We start from the raw sequence: 26136 nt of genomic DNA, 5'->3' as shown, positions 1-26136 counted from the left end.
GAAAAAAATAGCTTATGTAGCAACTTTTAGTTTTGGTTTAAAAATGAACTATGCACATATAAAAAAAATGTTTTTTTTTTTTTTGTTTTTTTTTTTTTCTAAAGAGAGACTTTCAAAGAGCCTTATGAAAATTCTCTATGTAATGGAGCCAAACATTTCACAAAAAGAACTTGGAATCAAAATACTGGTGTTCTTTCTTGGATTACTCTCAAACAGAGGCTTCTGACTATAATAGTATGCAGCACTTGCATGATATGGACAATTGCCTTGGGACTGAGAAATCAATTCTGCAAAGCACTAAAAGTGCTGAAGATCAGCACTTTGCAGGATACTGCCAATATTCTTTCTGGGACCAGTTAGTTGCTAAGTGGAGAAACCCAAACTGACTTAGTGCTACTGATATATTTCAAACGTTAAACATGGTCTGAAGATCTGAATACTACTTTATTAAGTAATTGTTCTTTGAGCATCTACAGAGAAATCCTTTTAAGTCCCTCCTGCATAAGACCAGTATTTTTAAGTATTCAAAAATTCTTCAGGGAAAGCTGTGGATTAACTTCATAGGTCATGGTATGTGTACCATGCAAAACTGTTTTACTGGAGACAATTAAATCTGTTGTTTGAAAATGCATTAATTAATCTGATAGAGAAAATATTTAGGGAAAAAATCAGGTAGAGGTTTATGGCTTAGATATAATCTAATGGTAAATAAAGGATGTCTTAGATTTTTTAATTATGCAGAACAACTTAATCACCGGTTTTTCCTATTCAGCTCCAATACTTCTTTAATACTTCTAATGCTTAAAGATGAAAGCAATGCTCCAGATGAGTAACTAAAGTCCAAAAACTTTATGGTGAAGATTTTGAAAAGGATTAGTAAGAATAGTTGTCTCAGTGCTGGTTGACTTTCAAATACATACCCATGGCTTGATTTTTCAGAAAATATTTGCTCAGTTCTGAAAAATCAGTGTCTCTGATGACATTTTTGGAAACTGAAACATCTACAATCACTAGTCTCTTGAAGACCTATTCTTTCTTCCTACTAACACTTTTTGGAAACTGCATTCTTTACACTTCTAACTACCAGCAGTGAAACAGTGAAGAGAGAGTTTCTAAAAGCGAATCTTGTCAGCACATAAATCACTGGTATGCCACTTAAATAGCTTCAGTCTTGGCATGCTAAATTTTCATGCTCTGATAAGATTTTGGCATGATCCTTTAATTATTCTTGCAAAGAACACAAATAATTAAATCATGAAGCACTCAGTTTTCTTGGCATTGTTCCCAATCAAAGACAATATGACTATATGCAAAACATCACTACTGCTATTACAATGTAAATAAGGCAGTAAAACCCTAATAAAGAGATAAAAAGTAAATCATTACAGTGTGTGAGCTCTTCAAAAACTAAGTGGTCAGCTTCGTCATTCACTGAAAATGGGGAATAATAAAAACTGCTTTAAAATACTTATATAAAGGCTGAGAAGCTAAGCCACTTTCCTTACAGAGTTTCACAAACTCTTCTCCAGTACAACTGGCTTTGTGTGTCTTGGGGGGAAAGGGGTCTGAAAGCTTCAAGAAATCTGGAAGTGTTGCAGGGGACTTGTCCCAGAACACTTTGTCCCTGGCTCAAAGCCGCTGCACGGCAGTACTGCATAAAGGAAAGCATATTCTGAGGCCCCGCAGTTGGTGCCTACCGGTGATTATTTTCTTTGTGTAGATAACCAGCACCCACTTGCTTTCTTCCCATAAGTGTCGGTGTAGTTGCGGAGAAGCACTCTTCACTGCATTCCTTCTCTATTGCCATGCTGATATCTCTGGACACGTGGATTAGGCAGAAAAGGCAAACACTCCAGGCCACAAACTACTTTGTTCCTGCACATAAGTGGGATGCACACATGGAAGAATCTGGCTTTTGAGTGGAACTCACCACCATGTATCTGCAGCTCTGAAACAGCTGTATAAATTTTGACCAGGGACTATGGTGTAGAAACAGATAAAAATGCCTAGTGTGCCCCAGGAACCAGGTCTGGGCAACTCCCTTTCCAGCATACAAATATATCTAAATTACTTTTCTGAGGTAACTAACTCTGCTATGCTGCTATGCCACCTATCTACTGCCAGGACAGCAGTCTGTGGAAGGGGACTGAGAACCTAGGTTAGCAACCTAACATATAGTTATAGCCTACTTCATAGAGCTTAAAGTGCTTAATTAGATGTAGTCCATAAAACCGTAAAACTGAAGACTGAAGAACATCGAGGCATTGGTCCTGAGATTGCCTACGCAACTCTAGTGTGGTTCTTTATGCATGTCTATGATGCAATCTTTAAATACATGGTCATTCCATTCCTTCACAATGATTCTCACAAGACAGATATACTGGAAAGATCAGCTCTTTTCCAAACTTTTCCCATCACAGACCCAAAGTTCTGTGATAAAGAATGTGGCAAATTGAAAGGATGCTCTGTATATAGTGGAAAGCAGCAGAGTCTGCTGAGTACCAGGATTTATACTTCCAGGTTTGCCGCTGACATGGTGGCTGAATTTTAGTAAGATGTTGAGCATCTTCATGCCTCATTTCCTCTCTGTAATGTATGCGGAATGCTACCAGCTTTCTTGGCCAAGCGTTTGAGATATACTGGTGAAAAGTGCTATGCAATAAACAGTTCTCTCTTTTGAGAGATTGGAGTTACACACCTCATACAACCCTCCCTTGTCAGTGAAAAGATTGAAAAAACTCCACACCTTTCAGTTTAAACAAATCAAAACATTCTTAGTCTTTGGATCGCACCTGGAACTATTTATTACTAAGATCTGATCCTGTGATGGGATTAGTTCAGCCTCAGTGTTACAGTAACTCCACTGTGGTTTCATTCTTGTAACAGGGAATAAAAATACATACTTCTGGAGTTATGTTTCATATTAGAAGGTGACTGTATTTGTATGAGCCCTCATTTTCCCATTCAGCTTCAGAGGATCCCATTACAGAGTTTTGTACGGTTATTTTCTACTTCTGCATTGGGTCAAGCTTTCCCCAAGGTACACTTCTAATTCATGGTCTTCTACATTATTATTACCCTTTTGACCTAAATGATTAGCCCAAGTTTGAGGCCCTGAGGGTTGTTTCTATTAGGACAAGAAAATTATGAAGTCAAGGATCTTTTAGGCATGTCTAGTTAAAAAAATAAAAATAAAAAAAATAAAACCACCTCCAGTCACCCACCCCTAACTTCACTCCTGTTTCCTTGAATGTAGGAGATACACAACAAAAAACCTCCCTGCCATCCCTTCTTGAAGTCTTTTCAGCCAGCATGCAGACCTTTGTGGGACTGTGATAATACTTATCTAATTCTTTTTTTCACATTCTGTTCTTCTTTTAAGTCTTTTGCTCTGTGTATTCTCCTGTTTTATATGTTTTTCTTTCTCATCCTTTTGTCCTTCTCTTCCAGATATACCCGATTTCCATAGAGCTTAGTTGAACACCCAGTCATACCCTTCTTCCATCTAGTTTGAATGCCTGAGCATCCCTGCACATGCTTTTGCTTTGGGATAAGAAGTGGGCCTGAGATTAGGAGGCTGCTATTGTTTGAACAGGTACTAAAATGACCTTACCTGTTCTTTAAAAGACAGATGCAACACCCAACAAATTCCATAATATTGCACACAAAGACATACCCTAATAGTATCCAGTTATGGAATGCTGTGGAGAATCTCTTTGGTTTGCCTACCATGTCTCTCACTTAGCTGGCTTTGGGGTCTGCAGCCAAACCAACATTTCTGCTGGTCATGCCAGTGGTGTCAGTGAAGGAGGCAGTCCTGTCCTCCCCCATCCCCATCTCCATCACTGCTGGCAGGAAAAAACAGCTGCAAAAGCTCAAAGGAAAGAGTGGTATAGGGTCAGGAATGAGCAGCCAAGAGTGGGGGAAGACAGGATGGCGCTTTTGGCATTGGTGTCAGCACACCTGGATTAAAGTATTTATCAGACTAGCCTTATCCACTGAAAACTCAGTTTTGTGCAAGCAAAAATACTTGTAAAGTAGACACCAGTAGCTGTTGATTCTAACTGGAGAGAATCTGGATATGAACTATATGGAAAAGCTGTAAATTTTTAAATGATGACAGCTACATAGTGTAGGCTCAACACTTTCTACCTGACATATTTAACTATCTGCCATATTTAACTACCTATCCAAACGAACTGGAGAACATAATGAGAAACAAGCTAAAAATGAACCCTACCCTGTACTGATACGATGGTTTTCTGGTATTTCATAGCCTTAGCATCTGGAACCCTTAACATTTTAAGAATGCAATTATCACCAAAAGAACGTTATGAAAGAGAAGCACAGTTTAAAGGAAGAGTAAGCGACTTGCTCAATGTTAACAGTGATATTTGCAGCAAAGCACCCTTGTGCCCATAGCCCCATCTCCTAGGCAGCCTGATCACAGTACTTCCCTCACAATGGGAGTTTAGCTATTATCTTCAAAGGGGAAAACCCTGTGTGAGTAAGCTGTAAAAATAGCTAGAAAGAAGTACATCAGAGAACGCACTGCTATTCTTGTCTCTTGCAGATGTACGTTGTCAAATAGATCCATAGCACCAGTTCTTGAGGCAATACTCTGAACTACTTAAGCAGTTGTGCTGTACCTATAACCCCAATCTGTAACACAAATATTAAAGCTGAAAAAGTGTGCATAAAATCTATATTACCACATTAATCTCAAAAGGACATTTGGCTAATATAAAATTCAGCATCATCTTCATTGATGGTTCAGGGAAATAAAGTTGTAATAAATTGCTGCAAGGCAAAGTACTAATGATTGAATAAGGCTATGCAATTAAGATGTAACTTTTTAAATCACCTTTGAGGTTAAATGTAGAAGAGTTATGAGTAAAAGGGCAATTAAATGCTAGGCTTTTCAATCTAAGGTCTCCTCATCAAAGATTCAGTTACCTAAATTTTTCTTTATTTCAGAGGAAGAGCTGGGTGTAACAATATTTCATCCCCCACAAGAGGAAGTAAAGAATACTCTTTCAAACAAAAGCATTACCAGGCTATCAAAATCTTTACAAAGAAAAATAAACTAATCAAGATTGATCTACTAGGGCTCTCAAGTTTCCAAATTCCTAAATGTTAACATTAGGTTATAAAGGGGAAAGAAGTGTAAAATGTAGCCATTACTACCTTTGTATCACCACCTCAAGTAATATATATCTTAATGCAATGTAAACGGCATGAGCAGTGTACTTGATATTTCTATAATCTGTAACTTTTTGTATAATTTTACATGCTACATTTCAAAATAATTTCCTTCTGAAATCTTTTAAGACATATTTTGGAGGACCGTGGATTTATTTATGATCTGATCCTGAAGACACATCTGACTGACTTTAGTGTATATAATGTCTTTACTGAGTAAAGTTATTCAAATATAGATATTTTTAAGACAGTGGAATTACTTTAAGTTTTCCTCAGGAAATGAAAAAAATCTAACACTTTCTGACTGAAAAATTAAACTAGTGTAAAGATACAGTTGTGCATGAATATTATTAAAAAGTACACTTTGCATAGTGTTTAAAATACTAACCTTTGTTCTGTGTTTTCTTTCTTTTTCCAAGTGATGATGTGTTACTATATTGGTCTGAAAGAGTATGAGAATTTCGTATTGTCATACCATTTTCCATCTAAAGCTTCCAATGTATGTTAAAATGCAGCAATTTAAATAAGCTGCCCTCTTTTGTGAGTTACCGTGTCTCTATTACTAGCAGGAAACAAACAAACATATATAAGAAAGCTGGTTTCTCATTCAAAGCAACTGTGACAAGATCAGGAACATTTCTGTTACTGAGCTGTAAGATTTAGACTACATCATATAATTAAATAAAAACCTCACACAGTTTCCCTTGGGTAGAATGAAGAAGAGAGAAAAGAAAGAGGAAGAAAACGCACATTTGACAGATGCTAGTCACATCACTTACTGCATGTCTGGGAAGCCCTTAAAAGGCATAACTATTCCAAAATAACTAAATAAATTCAAAATTCACACCAGTTTGTTACAAGGGCTCACAGTTTTTATTTTAAACTAGGAATGTGCAGTTTTGCTCTAACTTAAAATAGCCATGCACAACACTCCTTTAAAAAATACAGTGAAAAATATTCCCTTAAGATTGATTGATACAAAACTGATTCTCTTACTGATTGAAGTTAAACCTCAGTATGTCATATTAAAAATTTACTTCGAGTGTGAGTAAAAGTAGGATTTAGAAAGATGGGAGAAAAATAAGTTAATTCAAATGTGGTGCTTTATACCTCGTACATAATGTATGCATCTTTATCTGCTCCTCATTTACACCATTAACCTTGTAGCAACTGCTGCATCTATACTGTACAAGTTTAATTGTACATCAGTTTAAACAAGTAACTTTACTTGCCGTTTGCATAGGCACTGGGGTAAAAAAATCGAGTTCTCTGACTCAAAAAATTCACAAGCACCCTCTCAGAGCTGTTTACAATGGCCTTTCCATTTTAACATTTCTGAGATACACACACAGCTTTCCTGACACATGGAAAAGAGTGCAAATTGCTTAAGTATTTAGCATCATAAAACACGGTCACTGATATAAAAGCTGAAAATGTGCATACCAGCTTTTTATTGTGCGTTTACAGCCCAATTCAAGTTTATGAATAAAGTTTCATTAAGAGTTGAATTATTACATATCAGGTACACTCGCACTCTATTAACACTAAACTAAAAACCAGAATCAACTGCATTTCTACTTGCCATTTGCCATCAGACTTCTCCACATACATCTGCAATTTTTAGAAATTCCTCCTACTTCCACAACAACCTTCTGCTAATTTTCTTCGATTTTCTGCTCCACTAACTTAAAAGTCATTTCCTTAAGAAAACAGATGACAGACAACTTGAGTGACTGATGATATTGTGCCATCACTTTGTTTTTCTCTGAGGCCTTGGTTTAAGAGGATGGATGTTAGTGTAAATGACAGAAAGGGGAGCTTCGCATAGGATTTCACTTCTGTTCAAAGACAAGCTAATGCAACCTCGCCGAGGTGCAATCAACTTGACAAATGGATGCTGTGCAGCCCTGTGCCTCCCACTGAAACCCGAGAGTCTGATTTACACAATATTCCCCCTGTAAACCGAAGGAAGACCAAATTCCAATCAGACTTAACGCTGCTTGGCTGTATAATGGGTTGATCTGATAATTCGTCCCATATAATGAAATCTGATAATAGTGGGAAAAAACACATCAGAGAGAATGGAATACATTAATGAACTTGTAAAAATACACTTAAGTCTTAACAGATTTAATAAACAGAAGAGAAACAGCTCAAACCGGGAGTCTTCATATGTGGTCAGCAGTTCTCGGGTTTAACAATGAGGCTGACTGAAAATACAGAGTTTCTATTTACAATTGACTACATTCACCACACCTTTTTTCAGATGGCCAGGAAAAGAAAAAAAGCATTTAAATATCAAAGTAAGCTTTGTAATATGTTTACATGTCTTGCCTTGTTCTGCTTCCCCCTCAAACTAAACTAATTCTATGATACAAGCTGTTTTCTCAGGGAAATGTGAGTCAGATAGAAATGTTTTCCTACCCGAGAAACAGCGTTTCATTTACTAACTGGAAAAAATAGGAAACATTTGCTTTTAGACTTTTAAGATTTTGGGGGATTGAAAAACAAAGACAATTCCATTTCAAAACACTTTTTAGACAACTTCAACGGTTGGCACAGAAGTTAACTGAATGTTTACACTGGAAAAATGTCACAGAAATGTCTATTAAAATCAGTACTTTTTTGTGTATCATAATAAACTACTTAGATTGTCATGTGCTCTGCAAATAAACATTCTGCCTTAGCAACTACAACTGCTATCAGAAGCCATTCTCACACATACATGAACTAAGTAGTGCTGAATTTTTAGGGTTTTATTTATTTTGCTGTTGTCACAAATAAATGAAAAAAAAAAAAAAAAAGAACTTATACAAACATCTCATGCTGAAGTGAATGGATTTCAACAGCTGCTGATTTGGTGACATGGAGAACCCCGGTGGAGATGTCCCGCTGAATTAACGTCTTGGAAATGTTAAAAAGAAACTTCAAACAGCCCTTGTTTAGCAGGCGGTCGAAGCTCGCTCTCTGTGGGGATCATGTGAAGACTAGCAGAGCAGTCACTCAGTCATGAATCAGCCTTGTCAATAGTTGCCTATTTTCTCAACAGGTGTCTCAATCACACGCCATAATCCTTTCCTCTGTAGGCTTCTATTTAACAGAAATCACTATCACACATGACACTGTTTTTACTTAATGAGACGTATATCAATTTGTTAATAACTAATGCCTTCCTACCGTCTTGAATGAATGTTAGACTTGGTAGGAACGCTTCTCTCTTGCCTACTGGGCTAGCAGGGAAAGTGTGAACTATAGCACAGGAGTGAGGACACATTTAATCCTTTTGTTATAGCTGCAGATAAACACAGCAAACACTGAACAGCCATTCTCTGTTCTGTCAGATAATTCTGAAATGCTGCTATATTGAGGTACTTGTTACAAATCACTATACAGCAATCTTTGTGTTAGGACAGGAAAAAGTATCAGTGACATAAAAGACCTTACTGTAAATAAAAATGTAGGTAAATGTTTCATGCTAACTAGGATATATAAAAAAATGCTTAAATAAAAATCCAGAAAGCCATTTTAAAAAAAATATTTTTTTTCCTGACTAACTTTGTCATGAGTTTTTACAACATTTTTTTGCAAATTCAATTATTTCATTAAATTTTGAAAACCTCATTTATTTTACAAGACTCGTATATATATGTAACTACAAAAGTAAATTAAGTGCTATGGGTAATAGCTATCAGATTCCTGACAAAATACAAGAATTCACAGAAAACTTTAATTTACATATGTTTTTTACCCTATTACAGTGCTTATCTGTATGCTTACAGCTATGCTCTTTGAGCCACATCAGTGTTAAGCAACACAACAAAAAGATTGAGACTTTTTTCTGACAAAAAGCAACAAGCCAGTAAATATTCTTCAACACTTACTAAACTTGCATGAAACAGATCACTTACAATGTGAATTAGAAATGATTTTGTATCACTGAACTATTCTGGGCTTCCTCTTGTTACCCGTTTTCAAATTTTACCTATATACATATATACACAAAATACTGATGATCTGATGTAATCTTTTGTATTTTCAGGCCAGTCTCTTCCTGTATCAGTGAAAAAAATACATTTGTAAAATAATGTGGGCAGGTTAGTAGCAGCATGTTTCACTTTTATAGTAACAGCTCCTGTAGAAACTACAGCTTCTGCATGACTCACAAATTAAACATAAAAAGAGATTTACCAAAAAAATATATCAGCTTTATGCAATGTTTTGAGATCATAAGTACCCTTGTATCAAACTTTATAAACAAGTTCCCTGAGGAAGTTAAACTCTCCAAACATAGCACACAATTTAATAATTTCCAAATACTTTTGAAATTCATGTCAACTGAAGTTAGAAAGTAAAACTGGTGCGGTTTGATCATTCCAGCTGTATGTCAAAATTCTTCCACATTGTTGGATAACATGAAAGTGCAGCACCAGTTCCTGTCACCCTCAATTTAAAAACTTTTGATATACTACCTCTGAGCATGGAGTTGTTTAAATACTATCTCTAACATCAGTAAACTGCATGTACCACCTGCACTGTGACTTGAATTACTGAAACACAACACTACACAATTAAAGAGATCATCTCAGATTTCAGCAGAAAAACATTGCACTGAAGACATTTATATCAAAAGAAAATATTTTAAATATATTTCAAATGTGAAATATAATTTGATTGCATATCTGATGTATACGCTGATTATTAATTTAAACGAGATACAGCACAGTGACAAGTTGTTTTAAGTATGTTGATGGATGTGTATAATCCAGGCCAGATCTTGAAAACCCTATGTAACTGAATGACTTTATGTACAAGTAATCTCTCTGAGTTAATTTTAGCTACATGCATAAGTGCTTTGCAATTAGACATATAAGTTTTTGTAACTTCCATGATAATGAACATAAAGTATATACATTACTTCCTATGTTTCACAGACAGCTTGTGAATACATTTTTTTGTTCTGAGGTAATTTGTAAGAACTTTGTCCTACTCATAGACTTAATTTTATTTTATTTAACATTGTAGAAGTAGTTTGACGTAAGAGTGGATTAATAACTGTTTTCAACAGGACTGCTTAGATACCTGCCACTTTCTGTGGGTTCATAGACAGAAGACTTGCAATTTTAAAGGTTATTTTCTTTGTAATTTTTGACACTATGTAAGGTTATTATGCGGAGAATATGCCAGACAATTATTTAGAGAACACAAATACATCCTCAGCAAATGCACGCTTTAACGACATTTACTTATGAAACTCCCTGGGCACTGATTGATTGATTCTGAATGGGAGCCCAGCCTCACACAGAACACATTCATCAAAAGCATCCTAATCATACCAGCATATTAACATTTTGAACTTTACTGCCAGTACTGAAGGAATGCAACTCAGGAAATAATGAAATTTAGGGTAAATTGAATCTTGTTTACTATACGTAAAGACATTCTGCTTTCAACACAGATCATATATTCTTGCTGCATTCTCTTCTTTCCTCCAAGCACAGAACAAGAATTAATAGAAAAGCAGCTATTTTGGAGCAACCTCCTATTGTTGAGATATAAGCACTGTAAAAGCTTTTAACAGGTAATCTGCAATGATTCAAACTCCATCTCATTCAGATGAAATAGCTGATTTATTCTAAAAAAAAAAAAAAAAAAAAAAAAAAAAGGACAAAGTGGAAAAAAACTACACAAGCAAAAATAGCATAATGACTACAATAGCAAACCAGACCCTTAGAAACAAAGTCAGGTAATATCAAGAAACAGGAAAGTGAAATTACCAGTACAGACATAATTGATACAGAATCACAGAATCATAGAATCACTAAGGTTGGAAAAGACCTCCAAGATTATCTGATCCAACCATTGCCCTACTACCAATATCACCCATTAAACCCTGTCCCTAAGCACCATGTCCAGCCTTTCCTTAAACACTCCCAGGGATGGTTGGTGACTCCATCACTTCCCTGGCCAACCCATTCCAATGCCTGAACACTCTCTGAGAAGAAATGTCTCCTGATTTCCAACCTGAACCTCCCCTGGTGCAACTTGAGGCCATTCCCTCTAGTTCTGTCACTAGTTACCTGTGAGAAGAGGCCGACCCTCAGCTCCCCACACCTTCCTGTCAGGTAGTTGAAAGAGCAATAAGGTCTCCCCTGAGCCTCCTCTTCTCCAGACTAAACAACCCAAGTTCCCTCAGTATACAAGTACCAATCATGAAGACTTGTAAAAGAAAATCAAACAAAAAGGGGTTAAAAATACAAATCATTAATTATACTGTAGGTATATTGGATACGGTTGGAAACTTCAACTTTCATGCAGTTTGGTGATTAAAAACTCACTGTAGGAACATCACTCATACATGTACTTCTCTCAAGATGCTGTTTTACTACCATGCACTTCGGAAAGATCCCAACCAAAACAAAGACTGAATACTAAACTCAGGCAATGTAGCTACATTTGGCATTTTACCTCAGATCAACCTCCATTCACATCGGTTGAACTTGCATTTCTGACTGTATGTATGCTTGCACAGACCAATCATCAGGTAAGCAGGGACTGCCTATATGCAGACCTGTTAAGTATGACAATGTTTACAGGATCAGGACATTCAGACAACTGAATTGGAAAATCCTGATTTTCTTAATGAGCTAGCAGTGTGGCTACTCATCTGGTATCATTATAAACTGAATGGGTAAAGCTCCTGCGAAAGACAAAGCGCAATCCTTTAAAAGCTGTGGGTGCTCTTTGCTTCTGAATACTGTAGATGAAGGAATCTTAAGTCACAAGTCCAGAATCAGAGGGCATGTTTGAAATGCAGCCTTCAGTTTTTCTCTCAAGGCTTTTATTGGTACTCTAGACTTTGTCGCAGAGTCCATATTACTTTTTAAGCTTCATGACTACCTTTTAACTTTGCTAAAACTGCCCTTATTCTGAGTGCAGTTTGTTTGATTCTGTCTTGTTACGCATGGCACTGTCCATTAGGCTGCTGATGGAACACATCTTGCCTAAATATCTCAACAAGTGATGGCCCTTGAAACAACTTCTGGCAGGCTGTTACACCAAAGAGTTTAATACCTTCTCTTGCTTCCTTTCATTAAAAAATAAATTAAAAATAAAAAGTCTTTCAAGCAAATGGGAATATATATATATATACTCTTTTTAATCCTACACTTTCCTTTAAAATGCTACCAATTTTTATTTAATCAAATCAGTCTTCAACTCACCTTAATCACTTAGTTTTTTTGTCCAAAGCTGTGGGTTTATTGAAAACAGTCGTTTTACTCCTTATCACTTTTCTTACTGTTTAGTAATAATCAGATACAAGATGTTCCTTAAGATATCTCAGAATTTCATCAAATTCTATACTTCCTGTTTTTCCAACTGTTTTCAGTACTGTTCTCTTCTTCCTACTGCTTATTTTGTCACATTTCCCAATTTTTACTACAACTCAGAGCTTGTTGTATTGTTGTATGTTCTACAGGCTATTTAGACATGAAGAACTCTTGGCTCATTGTCCTAAAAGGCATAACATGTACACAGAAAATAATCTGCTTCTGAAGTTAACACTTAGCTTGCTCCTCTTCCTGTCAGTGGCATTTGCTGATGTTACATATAACCGTGACAATTTTATTTTTCATTGGCTTCATGTAGGTTATTTTGTTTTTTTTTTTGACAGGTAACTAAAATATTGCTGCTTTTTTCAGAACTTGCCATCACTGTAAGACAGGAGGATGTATGTCTAAATATATTAAAAACCAGAGTCATAAGGCAGATACAATGTGACCTAGAAAGTGTATTAACATGATCACTTCTCCAGCTGAAGAACTAAGATGTATTGTTCTTAAACTTAATCTGTTGAGGGCAAGGTATGAGCCCTTATTTTCATCCTGCTCAGCTGCCTCTTCAAGAAACTCCTTTGTTGCTAAATATGTATTCATACACTGCTCTCAAAAGTAAAAGCTACTTTCACAGAACCGATACTGTGATATTAAAGCTGTCAGCCTTTGCTTTTCCTTTCCATGTTGAATGCTTCTGTTGGAACATTTGTTAAAAAACAAAAGCTGGAAGTCCAAGTTGTCAGATTTCTTTAAAATTGTCAATAATGTCCTTTACTGGATATTGGTCTTGTATCACTTGACCCTCAGAATCAATTTGACCTGAGGAGAGACACACAGCCACCAGAAATAGGAAGGATGCAGCCAAAATTTTATTTTTCTGTACACTATACATACCACTGTTACTGCAATTAAAAGTCACAGCAAAACAGAGCTTCTGAGAAAAGAGGATTAATTTAGACTCTTTCCACCTACACTTGGCTCAGGTGCTACTTTTCCTAAATGGAAAATGCTTAAGTTAAAAGTATAACTTTCAATTTTAAACAAAAATACATATTGTCCCAAACAATTTCCTTACACTCTACTAAACACAGACGGGGATGGTTAGAGGCTACAAATCTTTAGGTTCTCCACTGATGCATTAGCTAAACAAAAAAGACAACCTTACTTGTTTCAGAAAGCTTTATTAGAATAGGAATCTTTGAAGACAAACACAAAAGATTCTAATATGTTTAGATTTTATAATGTAAACAACTAATTTAATGCATCACTAGCACTACACAATAGTCGCCATCTTGCAACATGAATGCAAGTAAGAAACTGATGTAATCCATGAGATATTTCAAAATAATTAATTTGAGAATAAAAAAAGAACTTTTATTGTGTAAACTCTCCCTGTTTGCATTTTTTAAAAGGATCAAAAAACTGCAGCAGTTGAACCTTTGCTAAATGAAGGTAACAAGCAATCATTTGACCTGGCCTCTAAATTAAGAGCATGTAATTACATGAGAAAAGCTATTGGATCAAAAATGTTTTAAGTGTTACTTATCAGGAGAGTTCCACAGAACTCCACAAGAACCGGTTCATTTAAATGAGGGCCAAAAATCTTTCAACTTTTTGCAAATTTTCTCAAGGTAGTTTGACATGTCTGTGTTGTGTAACATTTCCCAGCATGTCAGACTTCTGTGCTGGTATTTTTGTTCCGTAAGGGCAAATCAGGCTGTAAGCATTTTGAGGTCAAGCCAATATTGGATTCCTCCTTTTTACTACCTCAGCTCCCTATCAAACCCATATCTCCTTGCTTAACTACTTTGCGGCTTAGAAAGTTATACCAAATATTCTCCTCCATTTTTTTTTTCCTTTTCTATTGTTTTCCTCACAAGGATGGATGCATACATGATGACTGAAGAAGTTCTCTCACACACTGATCCCTGTTTATTTTTTATTTATTTTGAAAGAATGATCCCATTTTCTGGCACACTCCAAAATCAAGCCTGAGATCCTGCAGTGATGAACTGAGGCACCCTGTGAAGCCCCACTCACATGAACAAAGCTTCATGTAGGTCCAGCTGTCCCACTAAATGAATGACAATGTATTATTGTACCGCTTTACATTGATGACAATGGGGTATTGAATCACATAAAACAACATAGAAATCTCCTCATTTCATAATTTCATACAGCATGCTGTGCTAGAAAAAATAAATAAATAAAATTTCCCCAATTAGTTAAAATGATGTTGAAGTATGAAATAGGACTGATTTGTTGAACAGCCCAACATTTTGAAGTAATGGGTGAACAAACTTTTTATGATCTCATAAACCAGCTGAAATCTTTAAGTTACTGGGAGGGTCTTTGTATTAGCAATAGGTTTGTTTTTTATGTGAACAGGTGAGGCATGACAGTACAGCGACTGCTACCAGCATACCAACAATCCCACCTTCAGCACTGGTCTTACTGCACCATGCTGCCAATATCATGGATTCAGCAACAAATGTATGCCAAGATGTCCTCTAGAAATCCACACCATGCAACTAGGTTTTAAAAATCCCGAAGTAAATATGAAGCTTTTTTATGGTGATGAGGAAGGGAAGGTTTCATCTTGCCTGCAGGTTATGCTTAGAGGAATTACAGAAGGGAGGAAGATTTTGTGGGTGCTGCTGGGGGAGCACAGTGACTCTAGCTGAATGTGTCTTAAAACCTGAAATTGCCTTTGTAGCTGGATTTGGCAGCCAAGTGATCCATGTGGCAACTTCCAACCATTACCAGCACATAGCTGGGAGGTTTGGACAATGCCGCCACCAGCTGGATATGTACCGGTGGCAAAGATGTGGCAGGTTGAGAGCAAGGTAAGCATATTCTTCCCTAAAATACACTGGAACAAGCAGTTTTGCATTGAATAAATCTGCTCCCAGAGCTGGGACAAGTATTTTGCAATTTCAGCTGTAAATAGCATAACAACTTTGGAAACTTTGAAGTTATCTGTTACGCTTTCTTACCTTTGACTATTTGCAGCTAAAAAAAGTTCAAGATTTAGCAGATGGCCAATAGGTAGGAACTTGACTGTAGAAAATCATGGCTTAAGGTTCTCTGATTTGCAGGAAAATCCCAATCATTCTCAGTTTTCATAACAGTGCCCTAGCCACTCTCTTGTGGGATATTACAAGATGAGGATGCCCAAACACATCTGCTCATGTAAATGTGCTGATCTGCTCATGTTCCTGTTTCTACCTAGTTGTACTGCTCTGTAGCATGAGGCAGCGATAGGGACAGAATAAAATTTACATCTTCTGGACCTTGTGCAAGTACCCAAACCATTGAGCTGTTGGGCAAAATAATTCATCATCTTTCCCACCAGTTTTGTGAATCCCAGCCGTTTTCCTAGTTTCACAACAAAAGCCCAATTAAAAAAAAAAAAAAAGAATTATTTTTTTTGGCTAGGACCATTTTTTTCTTTATTTTGGACTAATTTGAACTGTTTTTTTGAGGGGGATGAAGTATGAGACAGGAGATTTTGGACTGTAAAATCAATTATTTGTACAGCCGTACAGATCTGTGGAAAACTAGGTCTCACAGTCTCTCTAATGATGGGAAAAAGAAAGAATGAATATAAAGAAATACGTATGAAATTTAAAGTTTAACTTAGTAGTTCACTGTTTTGGTTTTGTTTGATACCTCCATTTTAGTGTTTATTATCTCAACTACTGGATTCTTGAGAGACTAAATTACTTGGAAGCACTCTTATATCTAGCATATGTGAAGGATCTTGCTGGAATGAAGCATTAGTATTGGAAGAGGGGCCATCTGCACTGTCTGTAAAGCTATGGAACGGAGAACACGAGCACGCACGGAGCTTGTGGGGTTGCAGTAACTCCTGTATTAAATGAGCATATCACACATTTGATGCTTGGAAGAGAGAATTGGTTGGTGGCTCTTTCCTTCTGGTCTCAAACAGGTCAATGTCTTCAGTCAGTGATTAGAGAAACTCATCATTACAAAACATTTGTACATGAAATAGTTTGGGGGACACGAGAGGGACTCAGACTCTATGTTAGAGGAGCTCCAGGAAAGAATATAAACACCTCCTTTTTCCCTGGATATGTCTGACAGTTTCTCTAATCAGGGCAGCAATGGCAACAGTAGAAAAAATGTAAGTGAAATCATTTTTCCAGGTAGGCCACTAGTGATCAAGCTCGGGAAAATCTTCAACTCTTTCTTGATGAGGTATTTCTGCTTAAGAACACAAAAACCATTAAAGGAAGCAAGCAGGAAGTTGTTGCACAATGGATGTCTAGGAACTGAGTTTAATCTTGGTGCTCCTAAACATAACTCCACAACTTCCTCATTCGCAGCAGAGATCCAGACCTTTCTTTCATGTACCGATTTGTGTCACAAGAGGCATAGCCAAGAGACTATCTTTAGAACTGAACTTTGAGTGGGACAGGAGCTTGCCACAATCTGCACCAAATGATGCATGACTACTTTCATGCTCTTCCCAATACTTGGCTATTTCTTTGTTCTTCTGGAAATCCTACCTCTGCCCAGAATATACACGACTTTGTCAAAAAGATTGAGAAAAGTGCTTCAGGACTACAAACAAGGGCCAAACTACATGCAGATGAGTGCTTAAGCTTTGTAGACACAACAGATGATGGGAGTTTGCTATGGGAATGTGGTTTGCTATGGGACTGAACGGAGTTATCTGTTTTGTTGTTCCAGTGCTTGGCTATCCCTTTGCAATTATTTATAAAACCCAACCTCCTTCATTTCCCTTCAAGTCTGTTGTCTGAAGATTTATTATGAGATCCTGGCCTCTTTGAAATGAAGGGGTGTAGGATGTCAAATTTAGTTTCAACCTGCACTATGTAGATCCAGTGGTTGTATGATGACTATGCAAACAAGGAACTATGAAACTTAATTTGTACTACTTGAATGCATAATGCCAGTCATGTTATTTCTAGAGGAGTGAGAAAACTAGGTGGCAAACATAATTTTGGCAAAAGGACAATTCTTCAGATGCAACATGTGCAAATCATTATTTTGTCCTGTAGACCTGTTAAGGAAATGTATGTTGAATTGCCAATTATATAATTAGTGTGTTAAGCAACTTCATTGAATTACAAGTTATTAAATGCATATCAACAAACAGACATGGAATTACTTTGATAAGTATGCAGAACATAACTGGCAAGTACAGGGCGGGCAATAAAGTGTATATTTTCCTAATACCATTTTTGTCTAAAATGGAGGTGCCTATAAAACAGGCAACCAGGTTCTGACTGTTAGCTTTAATTCAGAAGGTTTGAAAACCTTTACCAGACTGAGAAACTGAAATGAACATAGCTATTAGTCTGAAAATGCTGTATATCAGAGGTCAAGACGAAAGGTCCAGGTCCTTGTCAATTCCAACTGCAAGACAAACTACTAGAGGAGTCTGCTTTCCCTTCATTTTGGGTTCCATCTCTGTCACCAGCTTTTGTCTAGTGGGTGTCTGTCTATCCATTTTTAACTGCTGAGTAGGAGAAGAACCTACCTCTGTTGTCTTCCCTCTGGTTGTTCCTGCCAGGGAAAAAGCTGTTAGATTTCTTGATGATGCAAGTGGGCTGAATCTCCTGCTGCAGTGTGATGAGGCAGAAAACTAACTGACACTTTTAGCTTTTCCAAGCTTCTCTAATACCTTTTGTGTTTAATCTTCTTGCCTTCCCTAACAGCAATAGCAGCAGCAAGAAAATTCAAGATTTTTACATTTCACCATTGGTCAGATAAGCGTAAAGTAACAGTAAAACAAACCAAACCAGAAACACATTACAAAAGATAGCAAACAGCTGGCCTGTGATCCACGAAGGTTGGCTCACTGACTGTTGCTAATGCCTTTCTTTTCGTTTCCACATGTTACACTGCACTGAAAGCCTGGTAAGGTATTTTAATAGAAGTAACTACTAAGGGTTCAGTTCTAAAACAGCTAAACTTCTCTAGGTCAGGACTGCCACGATCCTGCTCTTCCTCTTTCTGTGTGCATTTCTGTTCTCTTCTTTATGTCAGATCACACTACTGCACAGAGAACAGGTTTAAGGGTGCTGAACAAGCCAAACATTTCAACAATGAAATCACTCTTTTGTAGAGTTTTTTTTTTGTCTTATCCTCATCAAGTGACATTTTACAAGAGTAAACTGATCTAACAGCTTGCTGCTGTGAATGGGGGATGCCCACTTGTCTTTTCTAGCCTGTCCTGCTGTCTCCCTGAGTTTGGCTCTGGTACTCATCTCACCCCCAGTGGGACAGTTGAACTCACTCAGTAGGCTAAAAACTTGAGCTACTTTCTCCCTGATCCATGGTTTAGGAAGCAGAAGAGCCAACAACTGGGGTTGGAGACAAAGTCAATGGGAAGATGTGGAGTCTCCCTCCTTGGTGATCTTCAAAAGGCTCCTGGACAGGGTTTTGGACAACCCGCTGTGCATGTCCCTGCCTGAGCTGGGGGACCAGGCCTGATGACCTCCAGACGTCCTTACCGACTTCATTCAGTGATCCTGTGAACCTTACTATTCTTGTGAAACCTCACCTAGAGTTGTCACAGGGATAATTCATGATATATATATATACATATAGTTTTTTAGCAGAGGAGGAAACAGCCCCTCAAATACAGCCAGTTGTCATCGTTTACATGACAAGCATCTAAGATACCCACAGACCGCAACAGTAGCATTTTATATCCTGCTGACATTACTGTGTAAACAAACATACATAGAGAGAGCAGTGAAAAATCCTATTCTGCATCTTCAGAAAGAGGCAGTCACATTAGGAAGCTGCTTGAGAAGCCCCGAATGAGAGCACTGAAAGAGTCTGGCTGGGAGACAGCAGTGCCTTGGTTTACATTTTGTTCCCATTTGGCAGTTAATTAGTAGCTCACTTTTTGAAAATGAAAGATTACACATTCTGAACAAATACAAGCGTTTGATCTCGGGCTCATCAAGGAAAACTTAAGCAGCTGCCAGAGAAAAGCAAATGTTCTGTCACGTACGTCCAGACTGAGTTAATGTGAAACAGAAAATGAAGACTATGGAGAGAGCATACTAACGCTTCCATACAGACGTGGGGAGCGCAGCAGACAAGGGAAAAAGTATGAAATAGCAAACAACCTAGTGAGCCTAACCAAAACCTGCTGGGATGACTCCTGACTGCAAAGTCAACATTGAGAGGTGCAAGCTTCCCGATGCAAAAGGAGGAGTGAAGCTCAGTGCTATATATCAAAAGCAGTTTATATTTCTGTCACAAGTGAACTGTCTCTCTCAGAGCTCCAGGCACTTAGCTATGGCCATGCCTGACCCGCCCTGAAGGTTACGGAGTTGTCAAGGAAAAGGCAGCAGCCAGCCAGATCACACCGGCAGGAGAAGGAGCCTTAGTTGCATGAGATGTTTTTACAAGATCAGGTAGGAGTCCTGGTACTGAAGGGGCTGTGAAAGAACCACGGAGCTTTGGAAAAATGGCTAGAAGGTTTTTACTCAGTCAAATTAAACTTTGCTCATTTTATTAGAGAAACCACCTCAAAGAGATGAGAACTGAACTGACAATAAATAAAGCAGAAATGAGACGACAAGGGAAACACATAATACCAGTCAAAAGAAAAATTGCATGCATTTTTTAAAGAAAATCCTAACATTTCCTCTTATATATATATATATGTCCCGTACTAAAATGTTTACTGTGAAGTAAATCTGAACATCTATAAAATACTAATTTCACCTTAGAATTAAATCAATTTTAAGCAGGATTTAATGTAGTATTCAGTCAAGAACCTTTTGTTTTATTTATTTATTTATTTATTTATTTATTTATTTATTTATTTTCTGACATGGGAAGGCATTTTAACAAAAATCTCAGTTTATTCATCTTCTTTGGTTACAGCATGGGACAAATTCTCATCCACTGTTTACTCACTGACTGCACCACTTTTGTTTTTCTCAGAGTCAGTGACTCCAGCTGACATAAATCCCCTAGATGATGTCTTCCTAAGCCTGCTCTAAACGCTCAGAACATAACAAATATAGAGATGTGGACCTTTACATGTATTAAGTATTTGCTCTTACAAGCTAAATTTCTTATACCTTGTCGTAAGTTTTGATGCCCCAAACCTGCTACCCATCTCCAAAGTCTTTTGTCCCTAGAGAACTACTTTTTCCTCATCAGGAGCTGCTTACCTCTGGACATCACCCTAAGCCCTTAACCTTGCCCATGAACACCTGTTTGCAGGCCAACAGTGATGATTTTCTACATAGCACATTTCGGTTTGTTTGCTACTGCTGTCTTTCAAACTTCTCATTAGCAGTTTCTGAAACTGTTCAGTGCAGCATCTTCCTTTCAGTATAACCCCTCCCTGCTGAGCTCTCTCACCAAGTCTATCTCTTCAGTAGGTCTTCCACTCCTACAATTTCTGCCCCCGCTTATTCTTTTTCCAGCTATTTTTATACTGGAAAATAAAAGTGATAATAGTGGTAGACTATATATAACATTACAAAATTGTTATCTGTCCTAGCAAATAAAACTGTTCTATTTTATACATTGCAATGTGTAGGAGAGTTCTGAAAACACGATCTAACATACCACACATATAATGGATAGGATAAAAAAGCATAAACTCATTTTAACAACACATGCTATGGAGACAACTGGGTGAAGTGAGCACTGGGTGAAGTTGGCGACAAATAGGCATTATTGCCAACTCCAAAAAACATAGAATCACAGAATGGTTTGGGTTGGAAGGATTAAAGTATTAAAGATTATCTAGTTCCAACCCCGCTGCTATGGGCAGGGACACCTCCCACCAGACCAGGTTGCTCAAAGCCCCATCCAACCTGACCTTGAACACCTTCAGGGATGGGGCATCCACAGGTTCTCTGGGCAACCTGTTCTAGTTAACCTGTTCCTAATCTATATCTCCCCTCTTTCAGCCCTTCCCCCTTGTCCTATCACTATACCCCCTGACACAGAGTCCCTCCCCAGCTTTCCTGTAGGCCCCCTTTAGGTACTGGAAGGCTGCTGTAAGGTCTCCCCAGAGCCTCCTTTTCTCTAGGCTGAACAACGCGGGCTCCCGCAGCCTTCATAGGAGGGCTCCAGCACCTTGATTCATCTTCGCAGCCCTCCTAATACTTCCATGTCCTTCTTGTGTTGGGGGGCCCCAGAGCTGAACACAGTGCTCCAGGTGGGGTCTCATGAGAGCAGAGTCAAGGGGGAGAACCGCCTCCCTTGACCTGCTGTATTGGGAATTGGCACAAAGGGTGTGGAAATGAGCCCGTGGAACAATTGTTCGATCTAAGCTTGCTTTAAGCAACCAGGAGTAGGCCTTAGCAAATCCCATGGCTTGCTGTAGCTGAGCAAACCAAGCTACCAGGGCAACTATGAGAAGTTCCCACGACAGTGATCCCACGTCGCCCAATTGAGGAATTCAGAAAAATATTGTTACCAGCAGCTGGCTTCAAGGACAAGGTCTACATGACTGCTAATCACAAGGGGGTTGTTTTCTTGCAGGTGGGGTTGTTTTCTTGTAGCTGTTTGTCTGAGTGCTTTTGACCAATAATCGTGTGTGAAACACTGTCCGCCCCTGTTAAGTTCACTATAAAAGTTAGGCTATTCGGGCAATAAAATGGAACATAATCTGACTCTGCTGGTGTCTGTTGTGCTTTCGGCCATGCGTCTTCCAACACTGCTGGACACACTTCTTTTGATGCAGACTTTAAACTTTCCACATTATCAAACAGTATTTAAATAATAAGACTTTAATAAAATACTCTTGTCTGAGCTTTCTTTTGAAATCTGCATGGAGAACTGGTAACCCCTCAATGAACATCAAGTTATTGGGGGTTAAAATTTGAGTTATAAAGGCAGAGTATTCTATGACAAGTATTCAAAATCTCAGGATGGGCCTAATCCATTTTTCCCTATCACCAGGACTGACCTTAAAATTATTTTATTTTTAAATGAATTTTCATACTTTAAATTTGTCTGCTTCTCTACAAGCCTTAAGAATGCAGACAAAATTTTCTCACTGCTATGAGAACCACAGTGGCATTTACACCCCTGAAGTTCTACAGTTACTTAGAGCTGGAACATTCATAAAAAACCACCAACCATTATACAGTCACAAAAGATGGTAACATTGCAAGTTTCCAAAATATATATGCAGACATGGAAGCTGTGTTTGACATGATTTTTTCAAGATGAAGTAGAAACATTTTTGACCTAAACCATGCTAAATTTGTCTTCTTGTATTTCACAGAACATCAAATTTAATCTAGATACTATTATGAGTCCTGTAGTTCGTACTGAGTGAAGAACATCTCTAGTATCTTGATGTTATTGACTAAAAGTGGTGACTATTTTAACTAAACCCAAGTTCTAATAAAAAAAAAATAAAGAACAGTGGCCAGGAAAAGAGAAAGTTGTTTTCCTTTTTTCTTAAGGAAAGAGAAGTTCAGAAGGATGCTTTCAGATACTTAGAAATCAAATAGAAAAAGAAATAATTTGTGAAGAAAATAAAATCTAAAAATCATTAAATTTCTGCTGAGGGAGTTGGCAAACCTGAATGCAAAACCCAACAAAACATGTGGCAGGCTAGACTGCAGTAATAAATACTATAGTCATGTTTCTCTCTTTTTACTGTTTGCCAAAGGAAAGATGAAAGTCAAAGGAATAGCTTAAAAAATACTGCTTCATAACCAAATAAGTCATACCTTGTCATTCAGACATTTGGAATAGACACTAATTAGTGTACCAATATGAAATGTTTATTTTAATCTGCAATTGCTCAAATAGATGAAGCATTGAAAAAAAATTACACCTATTAAAATCAGAATCTAAGCCAATCTAAAGAATCAAAAGATGAATTTCCCACAGTATACAGAAAAAGACAAAATGACTTGGAAAAATTCAGTGTTAAGACTTATTAAATTTTAAAAAGCAAGATAATATTCTAATATAGGACTGCAACCACACTGGTATCTATTGGGTAACAAATCTCCCACTAGATGTGAATAGTGAGAGAGATTCCTATACTACAAAAGATAAGTCCAATCTAAAAGGTAGACTATAGTGCCATCAATCAAATCCTGATTTTTTTTTATTTTTTTTTTGATCAAGGTATTTGGTCAGTTGTAGTCCTTCTGCCACAACATTCTGGTTTAGAGCTGTTTTATTAGATGCACTCACACAACAGATTCTACCACTTTCCCACAGACACTATCCCAGAGTCTTAGCCAGCCAGTCTATCCCTTAAAAATAAACAACCCCCAAAAAATCACCACCAGAATTTATAGAATTTATGTTTTAGAATGAACACAAGAAAAATTATCTTCATAAGCACAGAGGTAGACAAATCCTGAAGTCAAACTATGTCAGGCCTCATAGCTGACACAAATCAGCACACCTCCACTGAAATTAGAGGTGTTCAGGTGACTAGCCTGTCATATTTACTATATAGTACAAAAGAGATGATGTGGAATTAACAGGTGACTTAAAGAAGAGTTTCCAGTTTTATAGCACTATATGGCTACCCTGCATTTATGCCATTTGAAACTTTAAAATGAGGACAATTCAGCTTAACAAAGGTACAGCAGTTCTGCTTTCTATTTTTGTAAGAATAAGGGTATCATATAAACCTGCCTCAAGGGAAGTTGTTGGGAAAAAAAAAAAAAAAAAAGCAAATTTATACCAAATCACACAGAAAGAATAAAGGAAATGGATTTTTTTTTCTAATCAGTCCTTTAAGAGATCTAATTTCATCAATAATTAATTTCAGTGCCTGAAAAACACTCAATGTACTTTGTTTGCTAATGATTCATTTTTCTATATTTATTTAGGTGATGACAAATAATGCTTCAACATAGTCTTGCCATTCCTATTATCAAACATAAACAGTCAGTAGCATCCTTCTTCCCCTAAAAGAGGAATGCCTTTCATATTTAGAAAGAGGACAAGCAGAACTTTGTGTCTGCTGACCTCTATGTGGATCTGTTTTGTGACCAAAGGATTGCCAGTTGACTTTTAGATGATTATTTTCTTCTGTTCCCAGCTCAGATTAAATCTTTGCACAAGTAATGTGGGTTCAATAATGCAACAACCACCCCATCATGCAATGATAAAACATTTTTCTCTCCTTTTTAAAAACTATGTGGAAAATTACATAACTAAAAGAAAGAATGAAGGAACAATATTTAAACAGCAAACCGAAGAAAGATTAGGAAATTCTAGCTTCAGAATGGATCAGACAAACTTAACTTTATCCATTTGTGTACAAGCTATGCTATAATCTTTAGCTACATGGTTTGATGCAATTTATTTCCTCCCAAAAGAACGTCCTGTTTGGAACTCTGAATGGGTCCACTTGGGATCAAACTAATGCTGCAAATAATCTGGAATTTCCTAATTTCTAGGTGCTTGACTTTGCAGACTCAGTAACACTTTTTCTTTTAGACTTCTTAAATGTATAATTATTTAGATGGCTTAAATGTGCTTTTTGCTTACAAAGTCTTTTTCTGTTTACATATCATACTCTAGCCTAAATAAATGCTAAGACAAAGGCCAAGCTGGCTGGTAGCCCAGAATGTAGTTGTTACCAAATTGACAGAGACCACCTTATATTCATGGAAATGTCTAAATATTGTATATGAGATATAAGTACATTTTAAAAGGTGATCTTTACTGAAAGAAAAATTGAGCAGCTTTAGGACAGCGTAAACAAGTTGCTGGATGAAATGAGGACTGAATGGAATACGTCTGTCAAAGTTGTCTGACTTACCCCAGCTCTCCGTTACTGTAAAGCACTAAACATTAAAGACAGGAAGTATCTTCATGTAACCATGTAAATAACTAATGGGCTTAGTTTATGTTAACAACTAACTTAGAATCAGAATCCTCTAATATAAAAAAAGAAAAAAGAAAAAAAAAGAAAAAAGAAAAAAAAACAGCCTAAAATATGGGTGGGTGTTTGAACCTTTTCCACAAAGATAAGAAATTCTGGTAATTCTTAAGGCAACTTTTTTTCCTTACAGAATCTTACATAGAGTAAGATTTAATCAGACTAAAGACAGAGTCTGATTAAATGTATAGTGAATGTGAGCATAGTACAATGTCAAGATAGCCCACAAAAGTAAATAAAAATGCTATTTTTTCCAACCTACTGAAGATCTGAGAGGTGCAAGGCTTGGTTTAAAGTTTTCTACTACTTGACTACTTGTTTCCTTTTTGCTTTGAAAACCTGTGGAGTATCAGTGTTTTGTCTTGTTGTTATACATAAGAGTGTTGGAGGACAAAAGGCTAGAATGGAAGTCCCCCTCAGTTCCCATCTGAAGCAGCAGGGTGATGAGTGATTTTTTTTTTCCTCCTGGCTATTTGCCAGAAGCTTGATTTAAGCATTTTAAGAATAGCCAAACAAAATGTGAGTTTTAAACAGCCTGACTGAAAATCCTTTTTCTTTCTGAAATGACAGTTTCTTGTGACAGGCAATGGTTAGAGATGGTGGCTTCACTTCTCTGTTCTTCCAGCTACCCATAATCTTCCAGCAAAAATAGGATAGACAAGACCCGATATATAGACAAAATTAAACAAAACTTTT

At 37.1% G+C, this 26136-nt stretch overlaps 1 protein-coding gene across 5 annotated transcripts in view; it reads right to left on the bottom strand.

Annotated features, from left to right (window-relative positions):
* The window catches only part of STAU2 (staufen double-stranded RNA binding protein 2), a 168843-nt gene that overhangs the window by 35029 nt on the left and 107678 nt on the right, over positions 1–26136 (bottom strand). The window lies entirely within an intron of this gene.

Source organism: Anas platyrhynchos, chromosome 2 (assembly GCF_047663525.1).
Source record: "Anas platyrhynchos isolate ZD024472 breed Pekin duck chromosome 2, IASCAAS_PekinDuck_T2T, whole genome shotgun sequence".
Classification (NCBI taxonomy): Eukaryota; Metazoa; Chordata; class Aves; order Anseriformes; family Anatidae; genus Anas; species Anas platyrhynchos.
This window is presented reverse-complemented; position numbering and strand designations above follow the sequence as displayed.